Source organism: Dendrobates tinctorius, unplaced genomic scaffold (assembly GCF_039654945.1).
Source record: "Dendrobates tinctorius isolate UK_male_01 unplaced genomic scaffold, ASM3965494v1 ptg000054l, whole genome shotgun sequence".
Taxonomy (NCBI): domain Eukaryota; kingdom Metazoa; phylum Chordata; class Amphibia; order Anura; family Dendrobatidae; genus Dendrobates; species Dendrobates tinctorius.
Window position 1 is genome coordinate 15,596,232 of NW_027361722.1, and position 26,031 is coordinate 15,622,262.

The window sequence follows — 26,031 nt, forward strand, 5'->3', positions numbered from 1 at the left end:
CCAAGATAAGATAATGAGTTTTTATGGCCTATTTAATTCAAGTGACGGCCTCGGGAGGCCTCCAGAAACATCTGAGCAGCAGGTGCACAGAGATCACAGTTGAGATCCACAACCTCCTCCAGGTGGCTGTTGACCGCTTCAAATCGTTAACAGGTTGTGTGAGACGAGAAGTGTAGAATTTCATAAGTTCAAAGAGTGCAGCCTTGGAACAAAGCCGTGGATTATAGCCTAGCTTTATCAAGTGGAAAAAAAAAACCCCTTGTATTCTACCATCTCTAACTGAAATAACAGCCTGGACAGCTGGGCCAAAGCTCCAAGAGCTCCTTATCTTAACAAGGGCAAAAGCAGATGTTTCAAAGAAGTACACAGTAAGTTCTCACGAAAGCGGCTCCATAAAAGTAAAATGGTTTTGTGCAAAAATATATTAAAAAAAACTCAATGATTTGTCAATAAAAAAGTAGTTAGTAGATAACCACAGGGATCCTGACATGAGTTTTGGACGAAAATCTGTATTTGGGAGGGGGTGCACTAACATTTCACACCCCAAATGCTGCCTTTGTATATAGTTTGTTTTCTCCTTTTATGACATTTTATATATTTTTATTTTATGCTGAACTTTTTTTTAGCAGTACCTTGAAAGTTGCCATTAAAAGGGTTGTCTCAGTACAACATGTTTAAAAACAATCTACTTTAACATGTACCTTTTATTAAAAATCCTCTTGATTCTCAAAAGTAGAAAATTCATTTTATAGCTTACTCCTTGACGCCTAGGTTTCCGGCCACCTCTGCAGTCTATTAGAGGTGGCCAATTACCTAAGCAACGAACATGCTCTCTTCCAAGCTGTTTGACATACAGCTTCCAGGCTCTGAAGCTAGCATGATCACTACATCCAGCTAGTTTCAGGGCCCCTGTGCCGCTCCGTTACTGTAGAGACAAAGCTGCCTTTGCTAGCAGCATGGCAGAACAGGTGCCAGTCTGAACTGTCAATCATCATGAACGCACCGCCCCCAGGGTAGTAGGAAGCTGGGAGCCTGAGTAACCGTGCACCCCTCAAGAAGGTTAGACAACCCCTTTAAGAATACATTTTCTACCATTTCCCATTACGAGTTCTGCTGTGTATGTACTTAATATATGAGTAAACCTTGATATTGTGTCATGCGCTGTACGTATGGTAAAACTCCATGGATGTTTTGGGATCAGGTGTTATTCCTGTGTCGGTGTAATGAGAGATGCCAGACAAGGAGGTATAATTATTATCAGGGGCGGGCACTGACAGCTTGGGACCCCTGTGCAAGAAATGTGTCTGGGCCCCCTTCCTTTTATGGTGACAAAGCTATATATATATTGTGAGGTAGCGCTGTCATTCAAGGTTGGGGGGACACTCGCTTTGCAGCGAATAAATCAGATCCGGCACCGGGTTTTCATAAACATCATCACAGTCCATGAGGTTTATTCATTATCATAAACCAAAATGATATGCAACAGTCTTACAGCAGACAGCAGGGGATCTTCACACTGGAGCTCTGCTCCCCTTTAACCTTCCTAGTCACACAGGCTATACAGTCTCTCAGTTGCAGTCCCGTCTCCGGGTTACCTTGCATGCGGCTTTACACTGCAAACGTTCATTCCCTCTCCCTGGGAACTGTCAGGCACACCTCGCCATTAGTCACAGCGTCCACACGTGCTGTTAGGAAGACAGACACCTCTTTGCACGAGACCTTCCAAACGGACCAATCGGGTCCCAGCATTCACCAGCATGTGACCAGACCTAGGTACCTTATATGGTCCATAAACACACCCACAGGTGATCACATGGCTATGACCTCACTAAAGGTCCTATTGCACACAGCCACACACAGGCTTCCCTGACACATTGTAACGGAACCGTCAGCAGTACCTCTGCTGATCATTATGATCATTCAGTATCCTACACCTATTAGGACAATGGAAACGCTTATACGGCTGTCCTGGGACACCCACACAGCACCCCCTGGCTGACACAGTGGTCACTACACCACTATATATATATATATCTATAATAATAAATGCCCTAAGCAGCTTCCGGTTGTAACAACTTCCGTCCAGTTGTAACCGGTGACGTCACCACACACACGCACATGTTAACCCTCAACACACCACACCGCCTCAACACACACTCCTCTCACCTTTCACCTCCACTCACGTCCACTCACTCTTTCACTCCACATACGTTCCTTTCTCTCACTCCGTTTCTCATACTCACACCGTCATCGTCGCTGCCCCGACATCTTCCTCCGCCGCCGCGATCCTGGATCCAGACGTTCTCCAGGCCGCCGACATGTTCTTGCGGCGACGCCATCTTGGATTTCGTGAAATCCCGCGAGATTCAAGATGGCGTCGCCACAAGAACATGTCGCTGGCGTGGACGACTCGGGATCCAAAAAGATGGCGTCGGCGAAATCTCGCGAGATTACGCCGACGCCATTTTGGATCCCGATGTCGTCCACGCCGGCGACATGTTCTTGCGGCGACGCCATTTTGGATCGGCGAAATCCCGCGATAGTCAAGATGGCGTCGCCGCAAGAACATGTCGCCGGCGAGGACGACGTCGGGATCCAAAATGGCGTCGGCGAAAATTCGCGAGATTTCGCCGACGCCATTTTGAATCCCGACGTCGTCCACGCCGGCGACATGTTCTTCCGGCGACACTATCTTGACTATCGCGGGATTTCACGATACTCAAGATGGCGTCGCCGCAAGAACATGTCGCCGGCGTGGACAACGTCTGGATCCAGGATGGCGCCGGCGGAAGATGTCTGGGATCGTGGAGCAGCGGCGATGACGGCGTGAGTATGAGAGACGGAGTGAGAGAAAGGAACGTATGTGGAGTGAAAGAGTGAGTGGAGATGGTGAAAGGTGAGAGGAGTGTGTGTTGAGGAGTGTGTGTGTTGAGGGTTAACATGGCAAGAGGTGTGATGCTATCGCATCCTCCCGATGCGATAGCATCGGGCCATAATCTAGTATATATATATAGCCACACACACATACATGTATATGGGTCACCCTCCCAGGGCTGTGGGGTACTCGGTACCGGGCCGGTGTCAGTGAAATGTGTCACAGCAGCGGTGACCCGGTCCGTGGCCCTGGGCGCCCAAGTAATGGGGGAGATTGAATGGTGGAATGTAGTTGATTAAATGAATAGTTCGTGGTATTCGGCAAGTGAGATGTCAAGCCGACGCTGCATGCAGATCCTCTGGGACTGGTGGTGTGTTGCAGCCAAGATGGTGAAGCTCCCCACAGGTGGAGCTGTAGTCCCAGGTCAGTGTACATGTAGGGGTAGAGGAGAGGCACAGGTGGTGTAGAAACTGGTACCCCGATGTAGTGGTACAGGTTGTGTTAGCGCAGGAATAATTGGAGAACACCAGGGCATGTAGTTCCAAAGCTTTACTCACAGTCTGTAGTGCACACAGGTGCCTGCCTCCGTGCTGTGTCCTCCGGGTCAGGGACCCAGTCAACCTCCAGATCAGATGGAATGCTCCCTTCCAACACTCCGCCAACATTTGCCTTTCTGAACGTCTCCTCTATAGCGCCTTTGGTGTGAAGTACTCCTAGTACTGAGTTACACTGGAGTTCCTCCTGACAGATGTTCCCAAGAACTATACTTGTACGGCAGACAGCTGTAGCCTGCTTCGGGGACTCCTCACTCCTAAGTCCCGGCTCACTTTCCAAGTTGCTGTTGTGCCCTCAAGTCTTAGATGGGAGTAGTGCATTTACAGCTCACTAGTCCACCGGTGTCTGCTGTAGGACAATTAGTATCCATACAACCTCGGGGACCGGGCCCCGGCCTTGCGCTTAGAACTTCTAGGCAGGTTTCTCTCCTAACCCACGTCCTCTGTTCCCTTTTACTCCTACGTTCCGTACTAGTCTCTCCTTCTTATGAAAGATCAGGTTTCTGTTCAATGTCTTTCTCCTTCTTTCCTTTCCCGTGCCAGCTCCCAGGGCCTTGTACAACTCCTCCGGTGGTGGCGGCAGAGAGGGAACAATATACGCTGCCGGTGGTATGGCAACGGTCGCAAGCTCCAAAGGTTCTGACTGGAAAAGATCCGGTGTAGCAGCGGCGGGTACCGGTGTCGCAGGTACCGCAGGTGTAGGCCCCTCCTGGGCGCGCTGCAGATTTAAGGTCCAAAGGTGCTCTGCTACACTCCAAGCAGGGAGCCGCAATGTGGCTTTCCTGTACTACTGTGTTGTGTGGGATGCAAGTGTTGGAGCGTGGTCAGGAGCCTCCAACTTACCTGGATGGTGGGGTACCTCACCTCAGGAGGAGCTGCAGTACCTCTGTGGCAACTGAATCCTCAGGGGCGCCACATATATATATTACATAGTCTCCTTTATATGTATATTGCTGTCCCTTACACAGTGCCCTCTCTTGTTATGTACAGTACCGTCCCTTACATATTGGATTATATAGAGCCCTGTTTTTTATTACATGCAGTCCTGTCTTGTTAGCTGTATAATGCAATGATGGCTGATGGGGCGTGGGAAAGCGTCCTTTCTAATGGAGGAGCTGATGGACTGGTAGTCTGGTCACCGGCCCCTCAAACAGCAGTCATTTTATATCTAAAAAGAGAGGGGACTATGTAATAAAAGAGGGCACTGTGAATAACAAAAATAAGAATACACTATGTAAGAGACAGCACTGTACATAACAGCAGAGGAAGCTATATAATAAGGGACGGCACCATATATAACTAGAGAGGATGGTACGTAATAAGAGACGGTGTTATACATAATAAAAGATCAAACTATGTAACTAAGGATGGTGTTATACAGAATTAGTGAGTACATTGTATGCTAAGGGACTGTGTTATACATAATAAGTACGTACACTATATGCTAAGGGACTGTGTTATACATAATAAGTACGTACACTATATGCTAAGGGGACTGTGTTATACATAATAAGTATGTACTCTATATACTAAGGGATTGTGTTAGACATAGTGAGTACACTATATACTAAGGGACTGTGTTAGACAGAATAAGTGAGTACACTATATATTAAGGGACTGTGTTAGACATAATGAGCGATAATGTCTTCCTCCACCTCCCCTGTTCCTAAGTCCATTATTAGTCCCCTTCCTCCCATCCCAATACTCCACACACGTCATTGTCCTCCTCCCCCCGTATCCCATTATTGTCCTCTCCCCCACCCCATCATTACCCTCTTCATCACCTTCATCATTGCCTTCTCCCCATTACCCCCATTATTGCCCTTTCCACCACCACCATTACATTCTCCCCACCACCCCATCATCATTGCTTCATCCCCCACCACCCCATCATTGCCCTTTCTGCCACCTCCATCATTGCTTTGTCCCCTACCACCCCATCATTGCCCTCTCCATCACCCCCATCATTGCCCTTTCCACCACTTCCATCATTGCCTTCTCCTCCACCACCCTCTTCATTGTCTCCTTCCCCACCACTCCCATCATTGTCTTTTCCACTACCACCATCATTGCCTTCTCCCTCATCTCCATCATTGCATTCTCCCCACCCCCATAATTGCCCTTTCCACCACCTCCATTTCCTCCTTACCCACATCCCCATCCTTGCCCATTTCACCACCTCCATCATTTCCTCCACCACCATCCCCATCATCGCTTTCTCCCCATCACCCCATCATTGCCTTCTCCCCATCACCCCATCATTGCCTTCTCCCCATAACCCCCAACATTACCTTCTCCGCATCACCCTCATCATTGCCTTCTCCCCATCACCCTATCATTGCCTTCTCCCCATCACCCCCATCTTTGCCTTCTCCATCACCCCCATCATTGCCTTCTCCATCACCCCCATCATTGCCTTCTCCATCACCCCCATCATTGCCTTCTCCATCACCCCATCATTGCCTTCTCCATCACCCCCATCATTGCGTTCTCCATCACCCCATCATTGCCTTCTCCCAATCACCCCCATCATTGCCTTCTCCCCATCACCCCCATCATTGCCTTCTCCCCATCACACCCATCATTGCCTTCGCTATCACCCCATCATTGCCTTTTCCCCATCACTGCCTTCTCCCCATTACCCCGATCATTGCCTTCTCCCCATCACCCCCATCATTGCGTTTTCCCCATCATTGCCTTCTCCCCATCACTCCCATCATTGCCTTCTCCATCACCCCATCATTGCCTTCTCCCCATCACTCCCATCATTGCCTTCTCCCCATCATTCCCATCATTGCCTTCTTCCCATCACCCCATCATTCCCCTTTCCTCCACCTATACACACAGACACACACATAGCACCATTCACTTCTCTGCACATTCCCCCGCAGCGCTACGCATGCAAGCAAGCACGCACACACACCACCACTCATCTCTACACACACACACAACACACGTACATACAAAACACAAACACGTAGCACCTCTCACCTGTCCGCAGCCGCAGCATCGCCGTTGCTGGCTGTTTCCTCGATCAGGCACAGTGGCCGCTGAATGATGACGTCATCCAGCAGTGCTGCTGTCTGTGTCAGAGACAGGAAGCGCGGGCGCCGGGCAGGAAGCAGGACGGATCCTTGCAACTCCGTTCCTGCTATTTTCTCTTGCAGGCAAGGAGCTGCTGAGATCCCTCCTTGCCTGCCGCACATGAGGGCAATCTGGCCAGGGGCCCCCCGGAGCCTCGGGCCCGGAGAAACCGGCCAGATTGCCCTCATTATTAGCCGCCCTGCAGGGGCCCCCTCCACCTCCGGGCCCCGGTGCAGCCATACAGGCTGCACAGGCGGTATGTCCTCCCATGATGATTATTATAATTAACACATAATATATGCAATTTATAATATACAATATATAATTAACATAATTATAATTATATTTACTTCCTGCAGACAGGATAGAAATATCATGATCTCGCATACATGATATCTCAGCGCGCCATGCCCAAACCGCTTCCAACCAAAGTTCCAAAATATGTTGGTGATATAGACACCTTCTTTGTGGTCACTTTATAGAAGGGTTGTCACTTTTTTGTGTGTAGAGACATACAGATGTATTTTGTATAACGTTTCACACATTTCCTCCCTTTTCATAAGAATCTATCGTTGGTCGGACACAGGAGTCATGGTAGCGCTCAACATTTCTTCTACAGTCGTTCTTCCGGATTTCCCAGTGTGAAGGGGCTTCATCAAGAAAATAACTGTGCAGGATGTTCAGGGATTGGACTGCAGAGGTGAGGGTAAAGTTATTTCCTCCGATGAAGCCCCCTTCAGACTGTTTGAGACATCTGGAAGAATGATCGTCCAGAGAAGGAAAGCTGAGCACTACCTTGTGGCATAACAGGGCCAGAACTAAATCAGGATAGGTCCTATGACTGCAAGGAAGTTGAAAGTGGTTAATAAAAAATGCGAGAAAATTACAGGACTGCCTCGGGAGGTTTGGAGTGGGGTGGATAGGGTTTATAAAGGGGTCAATAGGCTTATCGCCCATTTAAACTTAAGTGAGTGCACCCTGAACATGGCGGGCTTGGAGGAGAGATTACTATCCTGGATCGCACATGAGGGCCTAGGATGGCTGCAAAGCCTTCTGTTCGGGTAACAGGTTGTAGATGCCACAGAGGAATACAGCTTTTCTCCATGTGGCAGGCCGTGCGAGAGGTCCCACACTTCTAAGTCCCAGCCCCCTGTCCCGACATTGGAGGCGGTGTGCGGTGTTCGGTCAGTTTTCCATTACTATTTACTTTTTTTCTGACTTGGACACCCCGCCCTTCACCATGATGTGGTTTTAATTACATCCAATCACATTTAGTTACGACCTTCCTATAAATATAGGCTTTAACAAGTCATTAGCCAGAGGTAAGTGTTCACACTAGGCAGTTAGGTCAGGGACCCATCTGATGCATGAGATTACCTTGACATTGGTGGATGGGCTCACAATTTTTGGCCAAATCTTGTGCTAAGCACCTCATGTGTTTTCACTGATATGCTTTAGTGCAATTGAGTGCAACCTTTGCTTTATTTACTATGTTAGTTGTTTTTGGTATGCACTAGTTCAGACTAGCTCTTTGTTTGGTCAGTTTTCCATTACTCTGTGCTCAGGCTGATGACATCAGGAGGCACTATACAGGACTCAGGGCTCTGCGTGGGACACAACAGGCACATGGATCAGAAAAATCTCCGGCTGTCAGTGCCACATGACTGGAAATAGACACCACCATCATACAGAGACCGCAGGGCTGGGCACTAAGGAATGCTGAGGGTATGGAATGCAGCAGCAGCATATGGCCCATTAAAGAGACAGTGCTGGGGGAAGTCTTAAGGTACTGTCACACTTAGCGATGTACCAGCGATCCCGACCAGTGATATGACGCGGTCAGGATCGCTGGTGCATCGCTAAGTGGTCACTAGTGAGCTGGGGACGGGGGTCGCTACTTACCTGTCACACTAAGCGATCCTGCATCCTCCCGCCCGGCTCCACGCTCGTCGCTCGTCTCTCCACAGGAAGCTGACGACGAGAAACAGTCCAGGACGTTCTCGCGCGATCAGCGATAACCAGCAGGGGAGCGGTCGGAGGTAAGTATCAGACACAGCGATATCGCTAGCAATATCGCTGCAACGTCACAAGTTATAGCGATATTGCTAGCGATATCGCTTAGTGTGACAGTAGTTTTACAGTGGGAGGGACAGGTTAGTGCTGGACAAAAAAAGAGTTAATACAGGGACAGAGCGCAGATATGGGTCAAGAGCAGATGTGGCGCCCCTGAGGGTTCAGTCGCCACAGAGGTACTGCACCTTCTCCTGCGGTGTGGTACCCCACCATTCAGGTAAGGTGGAGACACCTGACCACGCTCCAACACCTGCATCCCACACAACATAGTAATGTAGCAAAGCACCCTTTGGTGGCTCCCTGCTTGGAACACGAAGCGTGCTGGGAGGCGGGTGGAGTTTAAAAGAGCGGGAAGAGGATAGGATTTAGTCAGTTAGTCACAGGAGTCTGACGAGTTCAGTCTGTGAAAGGAGATCCCCTGAGTGGGATGGATGAAGGAAGTGCTGCAGCCGACCTCAGTGACATGGGTCCTCTGGCACAGGAAAGGAACATTAATAGAAAGCCTGACTCTCCATAAGAAGGAAAGAATTAGTATGGAACGTGAGGAGAAGAAGAGAACCAAGGATCAGGGTTAGAGGAGAACCCTTCCCAAGTTCTAAGCGCAAGGCCGGGGTCCAGTCCCCGAGGTTGTATGGATACTAATGGTCCTGCAGCAGACACCGGAGGAATAGAAGTTGTCACCGCTTTATTCCCACACAAGACTTGGGGGCACAACAGCAAATTGGATAGTGAGCCGGGACTTAGTAGTGAGGAGTCCCCGAAGCAGGCTACAGCTGTCTGCCGTACAAGTAGAGTTCATAGGAACATCTGACAGGAGGAACTCCAGTGTAACTCAGTACTGTGAGTACTTCACTAAAGGCGCAAAGAGGGAGACGTTCAGAAAAGGCACATATGTTGGCGGAGTGTTGGAACGGAGTACTTCATCTTGCCTGGAAGTTGGCTGAGCTCCTGACCCGGAGGACACGGCACGGATGCGGGCACCTGTATGCACAACAGACTGTGAGTAAAGCTTTGGAACTACATGCCCCGGTGTCATCCACTTATTCCTGCATCAACCTGCCCAGAACTGCTACATCCCCTGCGCCCGACACTACATCATCTAAGTGTCACTTCACCTACTCTGCCCTGGGACTACAGCCCTGCCTGTGGAGGGCTATAACATCACTGCTGCACCACACTATCTGTCCCAGAGGATCTGTCTGCAGCGTCGGCTTAACACCTTCATTGCCGAACACCACAGGTAGCGTCACGACTCATTCATTCATAAACTCTAATCATCATAAGCACACTGAACATTTCCCCCCTTTTTACAATGGGCGCCCAGGGCCACGGGCCGGGTCCCAGCTGCCGTGACATCTCCCATTGAAGCTCATCGGGCCCGATACCGAGTACCCCACTGCCCTGGGAGGGTGACCCACAGACAGCTGCAGTGCAGCTCAGATACAGCTGTTATGGATGGAAGTAAACCGGCATTATTGAGTTTGCACTTTGTACCATGTTAGCCAGTAGATAGAAGAATATTTAGAATTGAGAAAGCTGCAATGTGTCGCCATCTTTTCAGTTAGCCATTAAAAGGTATCAACCTCTGAGGACTCTCAATCCTGAATATTCTACCATTAAAGATGGTGACGTTGAAATAGTCAATAGACGGGCAGTTAGACTTTGGTCAGGTGATTGAGGGGGTAGCCGCATCCACAACCTCACGGATGTATGTCTAGGAGCAGTTTCATCTTCTGAATATAATATAACTTTGTAAGTTCCAGCAATGGACACAGAAGGAAGGCTTGGAGGGGGAGTGTCAGGCGCGGTCATCGAAGGTTGGGGGAAGACAAGCGGGTTGGGAGAAGGTCATTCAAATCTTACAGCAGATCATCTTCCAAGTCTGTCACTTCAGACTCCTTGCGAGTCAGGATCGCGCCCAAGCAGCACTCGGTCTTCCTTCAACATGGTCGAGACCATTCAACTGCATCTGCAAGTAGGAGTTGTTCACGTTTGGTAAGTGGGGTTCCCATTCAGATTTCCGCACAAGTGTCAGCCGGAGCAACACCGAGGAAGCAGTTCGGGATTCGTCCGGAAGGTCAGTGTCCCGTGCTGCAGGCATGGTCCACACCACTTTCTACACACAACGCAGGGATTTATTTTCAGTGCTTAAAAATTTCCTAAACAGTTTGGAAAGCAAACGTGACTTTACAATTTCACCTTTACTGCCAGGTTGGGGAGACCTTTTTCCAGTCTGGTGGTAATTCTGTACCACAAGGTTTGTTTTTTTGTGAGGTAGCTCCTATGGGTACTCACCTGGGTGTAGAAACAAGGAATAAGATCAGACACTGTGAATACATCGACATGTAGCCCCTGGTTTCTACAGATGACAAAGAGCCTTCATTTGAAAGAGGGGACAGGAAGTCAAAAGTAACATAGACGTTCGGTAATTGACTAAAGGCTTTCCTGGTGCTAGCTCATGAGATTTGCTGTGTGTAGCCTCAAAAAGGCCCCTAGCTAATGGTATCTATAGATACAGTTTTCAGCTTACACAAGCTACACGGCGGTGTGGCATGGTGGAGGTAACAGAAAGAGTTTAGTTGTTGTCTGACACATCAGATGTTTGGATCCAGCTTATTTTAGCCCAGAGGCTGCCACAACGTTCCTTTTTCGGCTGCGCCGGCCACTGCTGGTCAAGCAGCAGTGGGGGCGGCCTCCTTGCCCATCAGCATGCTGGTTGTATAACGAAGGACTTTGTCATTTCTATACAACATACAAATTCTGATATGAATGCTCAGTCTGTGGGGGAAGGGTGCCAGGTTGTTCCAACGGTCAGGTATAAATTAATGAAGGAAGTGGCCTTAGGCAGAATGTCAGGTCCTTTTAGCCATCCACAATTTGATACCCTGAGAATATCACCGTTAGGGTTTGTGCCAAAAAAAGAGGAGAGTAAATTCTGCCTCATTAACTACTTGTCTTTCCCACCGGGAGCATCCGTCAGTGGCGGTATATCAAAGGATGAGCCGGTAGTCATATACACGTCCTTTTGTAGAGCGATTTTTCTAGTGTGAAAGGGTAGCAGTGGCGCCTTGATGGCCAAATCAAATTTAGAGGTGGCTTTCAGATTATTGCCAATACACGATGCGTGCATCCATTAATTGGGGTGTTTTCTCGAGGTTCATTATTTTGCTGATATGTGTTTGCCATTGGGGAGCTTAATCTCATGTTATTGCTTCAAACATAGATTCTTTTTGGAATGGATCCTCAAATTCGAGAAAGGCATCCCTTCGACAAGACGTTACCTTGATGATTTCCTGTGCGTAGGTCCAGCTGATTCAGCAGTGTGTCTCTACTTGTTGCACATGCTTAATGGTCTGATGTCAGAAGTGGGTATTCCAGTATCAGCCGAAGAGACGGAGGGTCCATGCACACATTTGACTTTTCTGGGCATTGAAATTGACATGGAAAGTATGGTTTTCAGATTGTATACATTGGTCATCAATCACTTAGTGTAACAGACTGTGCTTTCCTGCCCAGAGTAATAACGCCAACGCACTGAACCTTATTTCTAACTCAAGACTTCATCATTTCCATAAGCGAAGTCCATCTATTAACTTATTTCCATTTTGTGGTCATTCTTATCTGTAAGAAGGTTCTCCTTTGGCCATGGGACCTCAGCAGCGGATTTTAAGACACTTTTAGGTGTTGTGTCCTCACACTACCCCTCCAGGTGAGCACTACCATCACCCTTGTTTCCCTGGCCTTATTTTGTGCACTTCTGGTTCCATTCAGATATCCATGAAGAAGATATCCACGGCAAATACTATATGCAAGAAGGCCTCATGACATTGGAGCTTTTCCGATACTTGCACCAAACATGAAATAAAAACAGCTGCCCTCCATGTATCTTCCCATGTTGGCGTGATAGTAATTTAGAAAAAGTCCCTAACATTTCAGGTTTGGGACATGGTCACTATAAAAATATGCTAGGAGTTGTATCCAACAACAAAGAATGGACAATTTGAGCCTGAAGTACGAAAGCCGCGCTGTGTGATCGACCGAACGTTACAGAAGACAATGGGGCTTCTGTAGCTTCTTATCAATGCGCGGGTTCATTGCTCTACTAACAATAAGCCGTATATCATACTGACAATTCACAGTTAAAGGAGTGTTTCAGGTTATGCAAATAACATTTTTTCGCTTCCATGTTCTCCTTTCAGACCATAACATCGTCAAAAAGGGATTGTTGTTTTTTTTTTTGCTGTTGTAGCTTTGAATAACATAATTCTCTTTAGTATATAATGCACTGAGAAACAGAAAAAAAAATCCAAGTAGTTGCAATTGAAATTTTTTAAATATTTTTTTACACATTTGGGGGGGATTTTGTTTCTATAATGTTCACTTTGTGGCAAAAATACTACTTTGTTCTATGGTTTAGAACAATTAGGCTATGTTCATACGTTACTTTTTTTCAGCAATTTTTTAAATAAAAATTTCCAGTTGCGTTTCACAGTACCAGTAAAATCATTGAGATTTCAGAAATCTCATGCACTCATCTTGTTTTTTTTATCCCGGTTTTCTTATAACAGCTTGGTTTTTGCAGAATGCTTGTATGTCACTTGTTTTCATAGTTTTTTTTTCAGCGTTTTTCACCTATCAAAGCAATAAGTTCAAAAACTTTGCAAAAATTAAACATAATACGCAGGTATCAGGTTTTGCTCAATTTTTTGTGTTAAAACTATTGTTGAGCGATACCACCCGATACTGAAAAATATCGTATCGGAATGGATCAGTCGATCTAAAAAAAGTATCGGGTATCGCCGATTCCGATCCCGGAAGTCCCATTCAAGTCAATGGAACTGAAATATCGGAATTAAAAAAAACCCCTTTCTTTCCCTGTAGGTTAATTCTACATGAAGAAACACAACTAATAATAATGTAGAATGTATTGTGGGAGGTGTAGGAGACATTAAAGCCATAGAGGTTTAGCCCAATCAAATGGAATAGCAGGAATTATATATATTTTTTTAATGACGTTCGGAGTCACAAAGATATTGACTATGTTAACCTCTTTTATATTTTGTCAGATATGTATGTATCACTACTTCCATGCTCTTCACCTTCTTTTTTACTTCTCCCACACTTTCTCCTTCATCATCCTCAGCAGCAGCATCTTTTTCATCAACTTCTTCTTCACCTTATTCATCTTCTTCTTCACCTTCTTCCTATTTAATTTTTATTTTACATTCTTCATATTCTTCTTATTCAACTATTATTCTGCTTCATATTCAACTTCTTCATCTTCTTCCTATTCTTCTTCATCATATTTGTGTCAGGCATTCCTGTAGTTGTTATCTATCAAAGTTTGAAGATTACACCTTCCGTTCTGCCTGTCACAAAAGATTTACAACAGGATTTGTCCGCATTCAGTTTGGCCTGCAGCAGCAGGCCTTTTCCAGGGGCACCACGAGGAGAAACGGACTCACCCCCATACACTGATTAGTCTTCTTCTGCTTCTAAATTAGATAATATCATTTGCTCAGATTTTTAGTCTTATGCTTAATGTTCTTCTGCTTTTGGTTTTTATGCTTCTTGGTCTTCTGTCTCTTGTTGTTCTGCATCTTGGTGGTTGTCTTCATGTTCTTTGTCCTCTTGGTCATCTTCTTCAGGGTCATCTTTTAGGTATTCTTCTGTGTGGTCTTCAGGGTCGTCGTCTTCAGGGTCATTGTCAGGGAGATCCAGAGTAAGAATCAAAAGCCATTTCCACCAGCTTGAACTTGGAAAAGTAGCAGAAGGTACAAGAAGGCTGAGGAACTGCCGAGAACCAGTTGACGGTACTGGACCCCGGATGGGTAGCAGAAGGAACAATAGCAAATGGAACTAGCGAGGACCAGCTGAGGGTGCTGGAACCCGGAGGGGCAGCAGAAGGAACAAGAGCCAATGGCACAACCGTGGACCAGCTGACGGTGCTGGAACACGGTTACTAAGCAGGAGGTACCTGTGCTACAAAGCACTACCAAGGACCAGCAGACGTTGCTGGAACTCAGATACCGAGAAGGAGGCACCTAGGCCAAAGGCACTGCCGAGAACCAGCTGATGGTGCTGGAACCCGGATGGGTAGCAGAAACTGCAAGAGCAAATGAAACTAGCGAGGACCAGCTGACGGTGCTGGAACCCAGGGGGGCAGCAGAAGGAACAAGAGCCAATGGCACAACCGTGGACCAGCTGACGGTGCTGGAACACGGTTACTAAGCAGAAGGTACCTGTACTACAAAGCACTACCAAAGACCAGCAGACTTGCTGGAACTCGAATACCGAGAAGGAGGCACCTAGGCCAAAGGCACTGCCGAGAACCAACTGACGGTGCTGGAACCCGGATGCGTAGCACAAGGTACCCATAATAAATAAAGTTGCAAGGCCGCGAGCAGGACGCAGTTACCGAAACCCACAGTCCAACAGGGGGTGCTTGTCCTATTGGCACTATGGAACCAGCCTTTATTACCAAAACCCGCAGCCCACATACGAAGCACCGAAGCTGCAGGCACCATAGACTCGGCTAACCCGACCGCAACATGACAGGACAACGTATTGGTGGCAAAATGACGCTGACACTCCCCGGAAACAGCAGGCGTGCTGGAACCAGGATGGGCAGGAGGGAGTACCCATGCCAAAGACACTGCCGAGAACCAGCTGACGGTGCTGGAACCCGGAGGGGTAGCAGAAGCTACCCATGAAAAACCAATTTGCAAGGCCGCGAGCCGGCCGCAGTTACCGAAACACACAGTCCTACAGGGGGTGCTTGTCCTTTTGGCACTACAGAACCAGCCTTTATTACCAGAACCCGCAGCCCACATAGGAAGCACCGAAACTACAGGCACCATAGACTCGGCTAACCCGTCCGCAACATGACAGTACAACATAATGGTGCCAAAGTGACATTGACACTACCCGGAAACAGCAGGCGTGCTGGAACCAGGTTGGGAAGGAGGGAGTACCCGTGCCAAAGACACTTCTGAACAACAACTGGCTGTGTTGAAGCCCAGGATAAATCATGGTGTAAGCTGAGGCCTAATTTCATCAAGTTTAATATCGGTTGTAGACTACTACTGATTTTAACCGTTATCCAATTAGGCCTCTGGCTCCACTGCCTCTAGTATTTCCCCTGGCCTCCAACACCGGCAGTTGCTGCTCAGAAGTGGCATCTGCACAATCAACACTTGTTCCTGTGTAACTGAGGTTCAGTAACGTCAGCTGATCCCCTGATGTGTGTCCGGCAATGTCTCCTGCTCTGTCCACATTCCCACTACTAGTAATGGGAATGTGGACAGAGTAGGAGACATTGCCGGACACACATCAGGGGATCAACTGATGTTACTGAGCCACAGTAACACAGGAAGAAGTGTTGATTGTGCAGACGGCACATCAGAGCAGCGACTGGCGGGGTTGGAGGCCAGGGGAAATACTAGAGACAGTACAGCCAGAGGCCTAAGTGGAACACGGTTAAAAGTCAGTAGTAGTGTGATGTTGGAGGCAGCAGGAGACTTTGCCATCCTCACAGTAGGGGAACAGCTGGCGTTACTGGACCCCACAGACACAGGAGCAACTGTTTCTATCTGTGCGGACGGCACTTCCAAGCTACAACTGGCTGTGTTGAAGCCCAGGATCAATGCTCCGAGCAGGCTGAGGCCTACTTGGAGCAAGTAGAAATGACTAGAGTTGAGCGACTTTTGGTTTTTTAGGGTCGAGTTTCGTTTCGTGAAACCCAACTTTTCCAAAAGTCGGGTCGAGCAAGATCGGCCGATTATAGGGAAAAGTCGGGGTCGTCCCGAAACACGAAACCCAATGTAAGTCAATGGGGAATAAGAGTCGGCAGTGAGAGGAGGACAGGAAACACACCTACAGTGCCCATTTGAATGCCAAAAGCATCAATTCTTCTTACTTAAGCTTGTCAACCTTAATTAACTTCATAATACAAGTTACGCACTGAAAAATGGGGGTTATTTGGCTAAAGTTGTGGGGGGGGGGTAGGGCTGGCTCCAGGTTTTCATGTGCCCTGGGCGAAAGAGCGCCCCTTTAACACATACCACAACTCATCATGCTCCGATACGGCAGAGAAATAGCGGTATAGTACAGTGAAAAATACTTCACTTTTTACATCTCATGACGAGGCCCATCTATTTCTCCATACAGAATCATTGGTCCTATATAATGTTTGAAACAGTATATGATGAGCTCCACATAATGCTACAGTATATGTTGGTCCCCATGGATGAAGCTCCACTGTCTTATGGGTCCAAATAATGCTCCAAACATAATGGGCCCCATTTCTAATGCTCTAGTGTATAATGGGCCCTGTAAATGCTGCTCCAGTGTCTGATGTCCACCTTTGGAATGTTCCAGTGTATGGTGGGCCCCATCTATCATTCTCCAGAGTATAGTGCTCCCCAAAAATTGCTGTCCCAACATTGAAAACAATCAAATAAGTCTCCTCGCTAGGGAATCCCTGTACTAGTCTGGACTCCTCGTCGTCCCCATCTTCCATCTCACTGCACAGTATTTCAACCTTGCAAGTGCTGTGATCCTGAGCAAGCAGGGGGGGCCCACTCGTTGGCGACGGCACTGGCACAGGGCCCCTGATAGTACGGTGGTGTGTCTGATGGCGGGTGGGCCGAACCTGCACTTTATTCTGCAGCTTCCTCTTTGTCACCGTGTAAGATGGAACTGTATATGGGAAGGGTAACCTGAGTTTCATCAGGGTCAGATTCAGGCCGTGTAGCGTGCGAGGGGAATGTAGTGGTCTGGGTCAATGTACCAGCAGATTCATCGAGCAGTGGCTGGGCATCAGTGCACTTGTGTGGCCCCCAGGAGTTCGGTCGCCACAGTGGCATTACCTTCCTCCTAGGGAGTGTGATGTCATGCTTGGGAGCAACGAAGGATCTCTCTAGCAGGTTAACTGATTGGGCGGCGTTATTCCCACGAGTCATGACCCTCCAAACAGCATTCATGAAGGCAAAGTGTTTGTTTTACGTGGGCAGTATGGTTGCAAAGCTGAACCTTAAAGGAATGTCCAGAAGGGCACCACCAGGAGTGGAGCCTACGGTTAAATTCGACTCCACCTGGGAAACCTCAACCATGCCAGCTACAGAACAGATGCACACATTGCAAGCTTAATTCCGTTAACGAACGAGACTCCGTCATGCCCCGCGGTCCGAGTCCGGCTTACTAGAGGGACACGTGAGGCTCTGGCACATGAGATTGGCCAATAACTGGTGTGTCATGCCCTTACATGTCCGTGGCTGCATGTGCGCTACACTGAAAAGGCCAGCGTTTGTCACTTACAGGTGCAGATAACCCGCTGAACAACGTTAGTGATGGGGATCACTGATTAGAATTATTACCCGCGAACAATGATTTCCCAGTAAGTGCAGGTCAACCGCAGTTCCGGAATTAGGCCTAACCGTCATTCCTGAAAAAATGAAAAACTTACGTGTGCAAAACACAGGTGCTGTAGCTTGCTTAACAGCTCGCCAGCCGTTCTCACGCCCAGTATGGATTACACGTGATTGCACAAAGGTGAGAAAGGGTACCGTATCCCCGGATAACATGTATGGATAGCGTACACATTCAAAATATATGTCTATACATCAGGAGGCAGGCTCAGACGGTGTTAGGCCCAGTATGGATTGCACGTGATTGCACAAAGGTGAGAAAGGATACCGTATCCCCGGATAACATGTATGGATAGCGTACACATTCAAAATATATGTCTATACATCAGGAGGCAGGCTCAGACGGTGTCAGGCACAGTATGGATTTGACGGCCCAGACTACACAGCGGAGGAGAAATGCTGGGGCCCTGCCCAAGCAAGGGGGGCCCACTCGTGGGCGTCGGTACTGGCACTGGGCCCCTCATAGTACGGCGGTGTGTCTGACGGCGGGTGTGCACCACCACCGTCAGAGACACTTGATTGCACTATGAGGGACCCTGTGCCAGTGCCCGCGCCCAAGAGTCGGCCTACCCACCTGTCCAGGGCAACGGCACTCGCACGGTGTCGTGCGCTAGGTGGTGACCCCGGCCATGGGGGGGGGAGGCAGCACAGTTAGGGAGTTTTAGAAAGTGGTATATGTTGATGTTGGACATTCAGCTGATGCAAAAGGCGAAATAGGTCAAGTCCCAGGAAGAGGTGGACCAAAGCAAGCCATTTTTCTGTCACCCTATATGTCATCAGGGGAAGGTGGAACAAAATCCTTGGAAACCCATGCATGGTTCATTTTAATGAAGGTTAGATCATCCACATTTTGGGTTGACAGACGGGTCCTTTTTTCTGTCAGGATTGATCCAGCTGCACTGAAGACTCTTTCCGATAGCACACTTGCAGCTGGGCAAGCGAGCTCCTGTAAGGCATATTGTGCCAATTCAGGCCAGGTGTCCAGTTTAGCGGCCCAATAGTCAAAGGGGAATGACCTGTGTGGGAGACCATCGATATGGGAGGAAAAGTAGTTTGTAACCATAGTTGACAACTGCTGTCTCCTGTCACTTTCCATCGATGCAGTATTACCAGTTGTGTGAGCGGTACTTGAAAAATCAGTGCACAACATTGTCATGAAACCCCTGTCTCCAACGCCACTTCTGCTGTGTGCACCATGAACACCTCTGCCAAGCTGCCCCCAGCCCGTACGGCTCATGTGAGAACCATCACCGCTGCTGTGTGCTGGAAATTCCTCAAGCAACCGATTTACCAGAGTTGCTTGTTTATTAGCCAATATTAGGTCAAGGTTCTCCTGTGGCATGATGTTTTGTAATTTGCCTTTATAGCGTGGACCCAGGATGCTGGCCAACCAGTAGTCATCATCGTTCATCATTTTGGCAATGCGGGGGTCCCTTTTTAGGATCTGCAAGGCATAATCTGACATGTGGGCCAATGTTCCTGGTGTCAATGATGCACTGCGAGTGCTGGTTGGAGGAGCACTTTCTGGCAAATCCACATCCCTCCAGTCACGCACAAACCCTGTACCAGACCTTGCTACGCCAACATTTTCACTTGCCCCACGAGATGCATCCTCCTCCCCTAAGTAATCATCCCCATCATGATCCTCCTCCTCCTCTTCTTCCTCCACCACGTCCAGGAGAGGTCCCTGAGCAGACAATGAATGTCATCAAGGATTCCCTCCTCCTCTTCCTCCTCATCAACATTGGCTGCAGATGCCTGCTCCTTAAGGTGCGTCAAAGTTTGCATGAGCAGACGCATAAGTGGGATGCTCATGCTTAGGATGGCGTCGTCTGCGCTTACCAGCCGTGTGCATTCCTCAAAACACTGAAGGACTTTACAGAGGTCTTTCAGCTTCGACCACTGCACACCGGTCAACTCCATGTCTGCTCTCAAAGTGCCTGCCCGTGTATCCTCCCACAAATGCATTATGGCCTGCCTCTGCTCGCACAGCCGCTCCACCATGTGCAGGGTGGAGTTCCACCTTGTTGCAATGTCGATAATGAGGCGGTGGTTGGGAAGGTGGAGCAATCGCTGCAGCTTCTGCATACGAACGGAGTGTACAGGTGACCGGCGGATGTGCGCGCGCAGTCTTCGCACCTTCTGGAGCAGGGCTGTTAACTCCGGATAATTTTTGAGGAAGCACTGCACCACCAGGTTCAAGGTGTGAGCCAAGCAAGGTATGTGGCTGAGTTTTGAAGGGCTATGGCTGCCACAAAATTACGGCCGTTATCACTAACTACCTTGCCTGCCTCAAGATGTACACTGCCCAGCCATGACTCAGGTTGTCGCTTCAAGTACTCGGCCAGCACCTCGGTGGTGTGTCTGTCGCCCAAACACATCATCTGCAGCACAGCCTGCTGACACTTTCCACTAGCTGCTCGATAGGGGGACACCTCGTATGCAACAGTGGCAGCTGCAGATGGAGTGCTCGTACGACTGCACTGTGTGGACGAGCTTTCGCTTCTGGGGGAGGAGGAGGAGGGTCGAACACCTACAGCCAACTGTTTCCTATACCGTGGGCTAGGCAGCACTGTCCCACCACCGCTGTCCCCTGTGGACCCTGCATCCACCACATTAACCCAGTGCGCAGTGATGGACACGTAACAGCCCTAGCCATGCCGACTGGACCATGCATCAGTTGTGAGGTGCACCTTTCCACTCACTGACTGCTTGAGTGCATGGACAATGCGGTCTTTTACATGATGGTGGAGGGCTGGGATGGCTTTGCGAGAGAAGAAGTGGCGACTGGGTAGGTCATAGCGTGGTACTGCATAGGCCATGAGTTCGCGGAAAGCTGCGCTTTCCACCAACCGATAGGGCATCATCTCAAACGAGATTAGTTTGGCAATGTGGGCGCTCAAACCCAGTGTACGCGGATGAGAGACTGAGTACTTTCTTGACCTACTCATAGTGTCTGGGAGGGTGAGCTGGACTTGAGAGCTGCATATGGTGGAAGTAACGGTGGACAGGACGGACTGAGAGAGGGTTGATGATGGTGATGGAGTTGGTGTTCTTTCTGATGGCCTAGATTCAGTATTTCGTTGATATAACAGTGGGATTCCCTGACTGCTGTGGCCTTGCAACGACACCTCAACATTTGCTGCTGTGCTAACCGGTGGGCTTACAGTGGGGGAAACAATGTAGCGTTGCTGACTACCTTCTTTGTGATCAGTTGCACATGTGGCACTTGAGGTTTGGTGTTGTGTCCACGCTTGCAAGTGCATGCTGGTTAAATGTCTAAGCATGCAACTGGTATTCAAATTTTTCAGATTTTTCCCTCGGCTAAAGGTCTTTGCGCACTTCTTACAGATAACCTTGGCCTGATCATGAGGATTTTGTTCAAAAAAGTGCCACACTGCACTCTTCCTACTTTGGCAGACATTTTGCGGCACGCTGTGATCTTTTGACCCTCTGGACAAGCTGTCCAGCAACTCTTTTGATTTTTGGAACCTGTCTTTGGAGTGCTCCGGGCCTGCCAGATAACAGCTGTTGCGATGTCGATGTCTGCTGTGGATGCTCCTCATCTGAGCTATTGGAAGCAGCACCCTCTTCCCCCAATGGATGCCAATCTGGGTCAACAACTGGGTCATCCATCACCTCCTCTTCAATGTCATGTGCACCTTCCTCTGTGTCACCGTGTATGGTGGTATAGTGTGCGGGAAGGGGCACCTGAGTCTCATCAGGGTCAGAATCTGGCTCTGTACACTGCGAGGACAATGTAGTGCTCTGAGTGAATGTACCAGCAGAATCATCTATCAGCAGCTGTGCATCAGTGCACTCCATGTCAGATTCATCTTGGCCTGGGTAATTCACCATTTCACTTGATAATCCAGGCATGGTATGTGAAAACAGCTCCATGGAGTAATCAGTAGTATGGCCTGCGTCATCCTTCAATCTTGGTTGGGGTGAAGGACACAAGGAAAGGTGTAGTTCATGAACATGAGCCTCCAATGACGACTCAGTGCTTTTACTTTTTACAACTTCAGAAGAGGAGGCGATAGAGCTGGAGGCTGAGTCAGCAGTGTAAGACAAAACTTTTTCCTGATGCTCTGGCTTTAAAAGCGGTTTTCCAACTCCTAGAAAACTAAGCCTTCGAAGCCTTATGGAGCCAGACGATGACGCAGGCTCAACACCTCCTGCATTCGGTCCCATTTTGCTCTTGCCACTACCATCAGATCCACCACCAACACCATCATTACCAGCTGCCAACCCCCGCCCAATTCCACGGCCTCTTCCACCAGCCTTCCTCATTTTTTGTAGAAATGTAGACAAAATCCAACAAACTATATAGTAATGTAAAACAAGGTACAAGGTGTCTATAGGACAGGGGAGATTATGAATTTCTGCACACACTAGTGGACACTGGACACTTTTGGATTGTGTGAGGCCCACTGAATATCACAGCGCTATGTCACAGGCTCGATGGCACAGGTGTGAAAAAAGTGACTACAGGATCACAGAGATTTTGAATTTCTGCACACACTAGTGGACACTGGACACTTTTGGATTGTGTGAGGCCCACTGAATATCAGAGCGCTATGTCACAGGCTCGATGGCACAGGTGTGAAAAAAGTGACTACAGGATAAGGGAGATTTTGAATTTCTGCACACACTAGTGGACACTGGACACTTTTGGATTGTGTGAGGCCCACTGAATATCAGAGCGCTATGTCACAGGCTCGATGGCACAGGTGTGAAAAAAGTGACTACAGGATAAGGGAGATTTTGAATTTCTGCACACACTAGTGGACACTTTTGGATTGTGTGAGGCCCACTGAATATCAGAGCGCTATGTCACAGGCTCGATGGCACAGGTGTGAAAAAAGTGACTACAGGATCACATAGATTTTGAATTTCTGCACACACTAGTGGACACTGGACACATTTGGATTGTGTGAGGCCCACTGATTATCAGAGCGCTATGTCACAGGCTCGATGGCACAGGTGTGAAAAAAGTGACTACAGGATAAGGGAGATTTTGAATTTCTGCATACACTAGTGGACACTGGACACTTATGGATTGTGTGAGGCCCACTGAATATCACAGCGCTATGTCACAGGCTCGATGGCACAGGTGTGAAAAAAGTGACTACAGGATAAGGGAGATTTTGAATTTCTGCACACACTAGTGGACACTGGACGCTATGTCACAGGCAGAAATTGGCTAGTGTATCACAAACTACAAGGTGTTTGTAGAATTGGGCAGAATAGGAATCTCCCTAGAGTGTAGGTCTGTAAGAACGGAACAAGTCCTCCACTTATCCTTCCACAGTGACACACAGATAGCTTCACTGTGGCCGTGATAACAGCCGTTACACGGTACTGAGAGGAGCGTGCACGTACACGGCTATCCGGTGTACGTAAAATTGTCAAGCTCCGTGTTTTTTAAGTATACGGACTGACACACGCTGTCTCTCTATAGTTTTGAATGTGATCAAACAGCAAATATATTTAACTGTTTGAAAGCTAGACAAAACTAGTAGGTGCAGGTCTGTAAGAACGGAACATGTCCTCGACTTATTCTCACAGAGTGACACACAGATAGCTTCACTGTGGCTGTGATAACAGCCGTTACACGGTACTGTGTGAGGAGCGTACACCGCTGTATGGTGTGAAAAAATGCACGCTCAGTACCTCAGCAGGACAAAAAAAAAAATTGGGATTGCTTTTAAAAAAGCAGTTTGCAGAGCAGTGGGTAAACAGCAATGCAGCTGTCAGGAAGCCTTAGAAGGCAGCCTAACAACCAACACCACTGATACACCACAATATAGCCTCCCCTTGCACTGCACACACAGTGACTGGTGTGTTGTACAGGCAAAATTGCTAGCAGCAGAAGCAGTTTTTTTTTCTTCTTCCCTGCCTAACGCTATCCCTACAGAATCAGCAGCAGCAACCTCTCCCTATGCTAAGATCGGCAGAAGTAAGATGGCGGTCGGCGTGCACGCCCTTTTATAACCCCTGTGACGCCCACCAAAGCAAGCCAATCACTTGCATGCCCTTCTGAAAGATGGTGGTGACCCCTGCCTATGTCATCACGTTGCCCACAGTGTCCGTGGATCCTGATTGGCTGAAAAAGAGCGCAAAACAAACTTTTGAAACGCGACTTTGGCGCGTAAGTCGCCGACCTCGTGGCCGACCTCATCCCAGGGTCGGGTTTCGTTTCATGAAACCCGACTTTGCCAAAAGTCGGCGACTTTTGAAATTTTTTGACCCGTTTCGCTCAACTCTAGAAATGACGATGTTGTGTGATGTTGGAGGCAGCAGGAGACTTTGCCATCCGCACAGCAGGGGAACAGCTGGCGTTACTGGACCCCACAGACACAGAAGCGAGTGTTTCTATCTGTGCGGATGACACTTCCAAGCTACAACTGGCTGTGTTGAAGCCCAGGATCAAGCTTGCAGCTGGCGCAGGCCAACTTGCAGCTGGTTGTATTGAGTTTGTTGAAAACTACTGATTGTACCCTTGCTCCACTATGGCCTCCGGCTCCACTGTCTCAAGTTTTTCCCCTGGCCTCCAACCACGCCAGTTGCTGCTCTGAAGTGGCGTCAGCACAATCCACACTTGTTCCTGAGTTACTGTGGCTCAGTCACGTAAGTTGATCCCCTGATGTGTGTCTGGCAAGGTCTCCTGCTCAGTCCTCATTCACACTACTAGTAATGGGAATGTGGACAGAGCAAGAGACATTGCCGGACACACATCAGGGGATCAACTGATGTGACAGAGCCCCAGTAACTCTGGAACAAGTGTGGATTGTGCAGACGCCACTTCAGAGCAGCAACTGGCGTGGTTGGAGGCCAGGGGACAAACTTGAGACAGTGGAGCCAGAGGCCTAAGTGGAGCACGGTTACAAATCAATAGTAGTTTGAATGAGGATAGAGCAGGAGACTTTGCCATCTACACAGCAGGGGAACAGCTGGCATTACTGAACCCCACTAACACAGGAGCTAGTGTGTGTTTCTCTGTGAAGACGGCACTTCTGAACACCAACTGGCATTGTTGGAGCCCAGGATGAGGCATGGAGCAGGCTGAGGCCTAATAGGGTTGGCATGTGGAGGCAGCTGGTGACTTTGCCATCTACACAGCAGGGGAAAAGCTGGCATTACTGAACCCCAATAACACAGGAGCTAGTGTGTGTTTCTCTGTGAAGACGGCACTTCTGAACACCAACTGGCATTGTTGGAGCCCAGGATGAGGCATGGAGCAGGCTGAGGCCTAATAGGGTTGGCATGTGGAGGCAGCTGGTGACTTTGCCATCTACACAGCAGGGGAAAAGCTGGCATTACTGAACCCCAATAACACAGGAGCTAGTGTGTGTTTCTCTGTGAAGACGGCACTTCTGAACACCAACTGGCATTGTTGGAGCCCAGGAAGAGGCATGGAGCTGGCTGAGGCCTGATGGGGTTGGCATGTGGAGGCAGCAGGAGACTTTGCCGTCTACACAGCAGGGGAAAAGCTGGCATTACTGAACCCCAATAACACAGGAGCTAGTGTGTGTTTCTCTGTGAAGACGGCACTTCTGAACACCAACTGGCGTTGTTGGAGCCCAGGATGAGGCATGGATCAGGCTGTGGCCAACTTAAAGCATGTTTAATAGAGGTTGTAGACTACTACTGATTGTAACCGTGCTCCACTTAGGCCTCTGGCTCCACTGTCTCTAGTATTTCCCCTGGCCTCCAACCCCGCCAGTGACCGCTCTGAAGTGGCGTCAGCACAATCCACACTTGTTCCTGTGTTACTTGGGCTCAGTCCCGTCAGTTGATCCCCTGATGTGTGTCCGGCAAGGTCTCCTGCTCTGTCCTCATTCACACTACTAGTAATGGGAGTAGTAGTGTGGGCGATGCGGCGGTCGTTTCCCAGGCACTGCAGCATGAAGTCAACCATGTGTTGCAGACTCCCAACTGCCAAAGAACCGCTGTCCCCTGCTTGAGGCGTGATCTCTGCCTGCTCTGCATCACCCCACCCTCGCTGTACATA

General features: G+C 48.6%; 1 protein-coding gene across 1 annotated transcript in view; it reads left to right on the forward strand.

Annotated features, from left to right (window-relative positions):
- Positions 1-217: 217 nt before the first annotated feature.
- Positions 218-26,031, forward strand: part of LOC141091515 (nectin-1-like) — a 154,438-nt gene continuing 128,624 nt past the window's right edge. The window contains exon 1 of the mRNA XM_073577145.1: positions 218-368. The gene's annotated coding sequence lies outside the window, so the exon portion shown is untranslated. The remainder of the gene's footprint in view (positions 369-26,031) is intronic.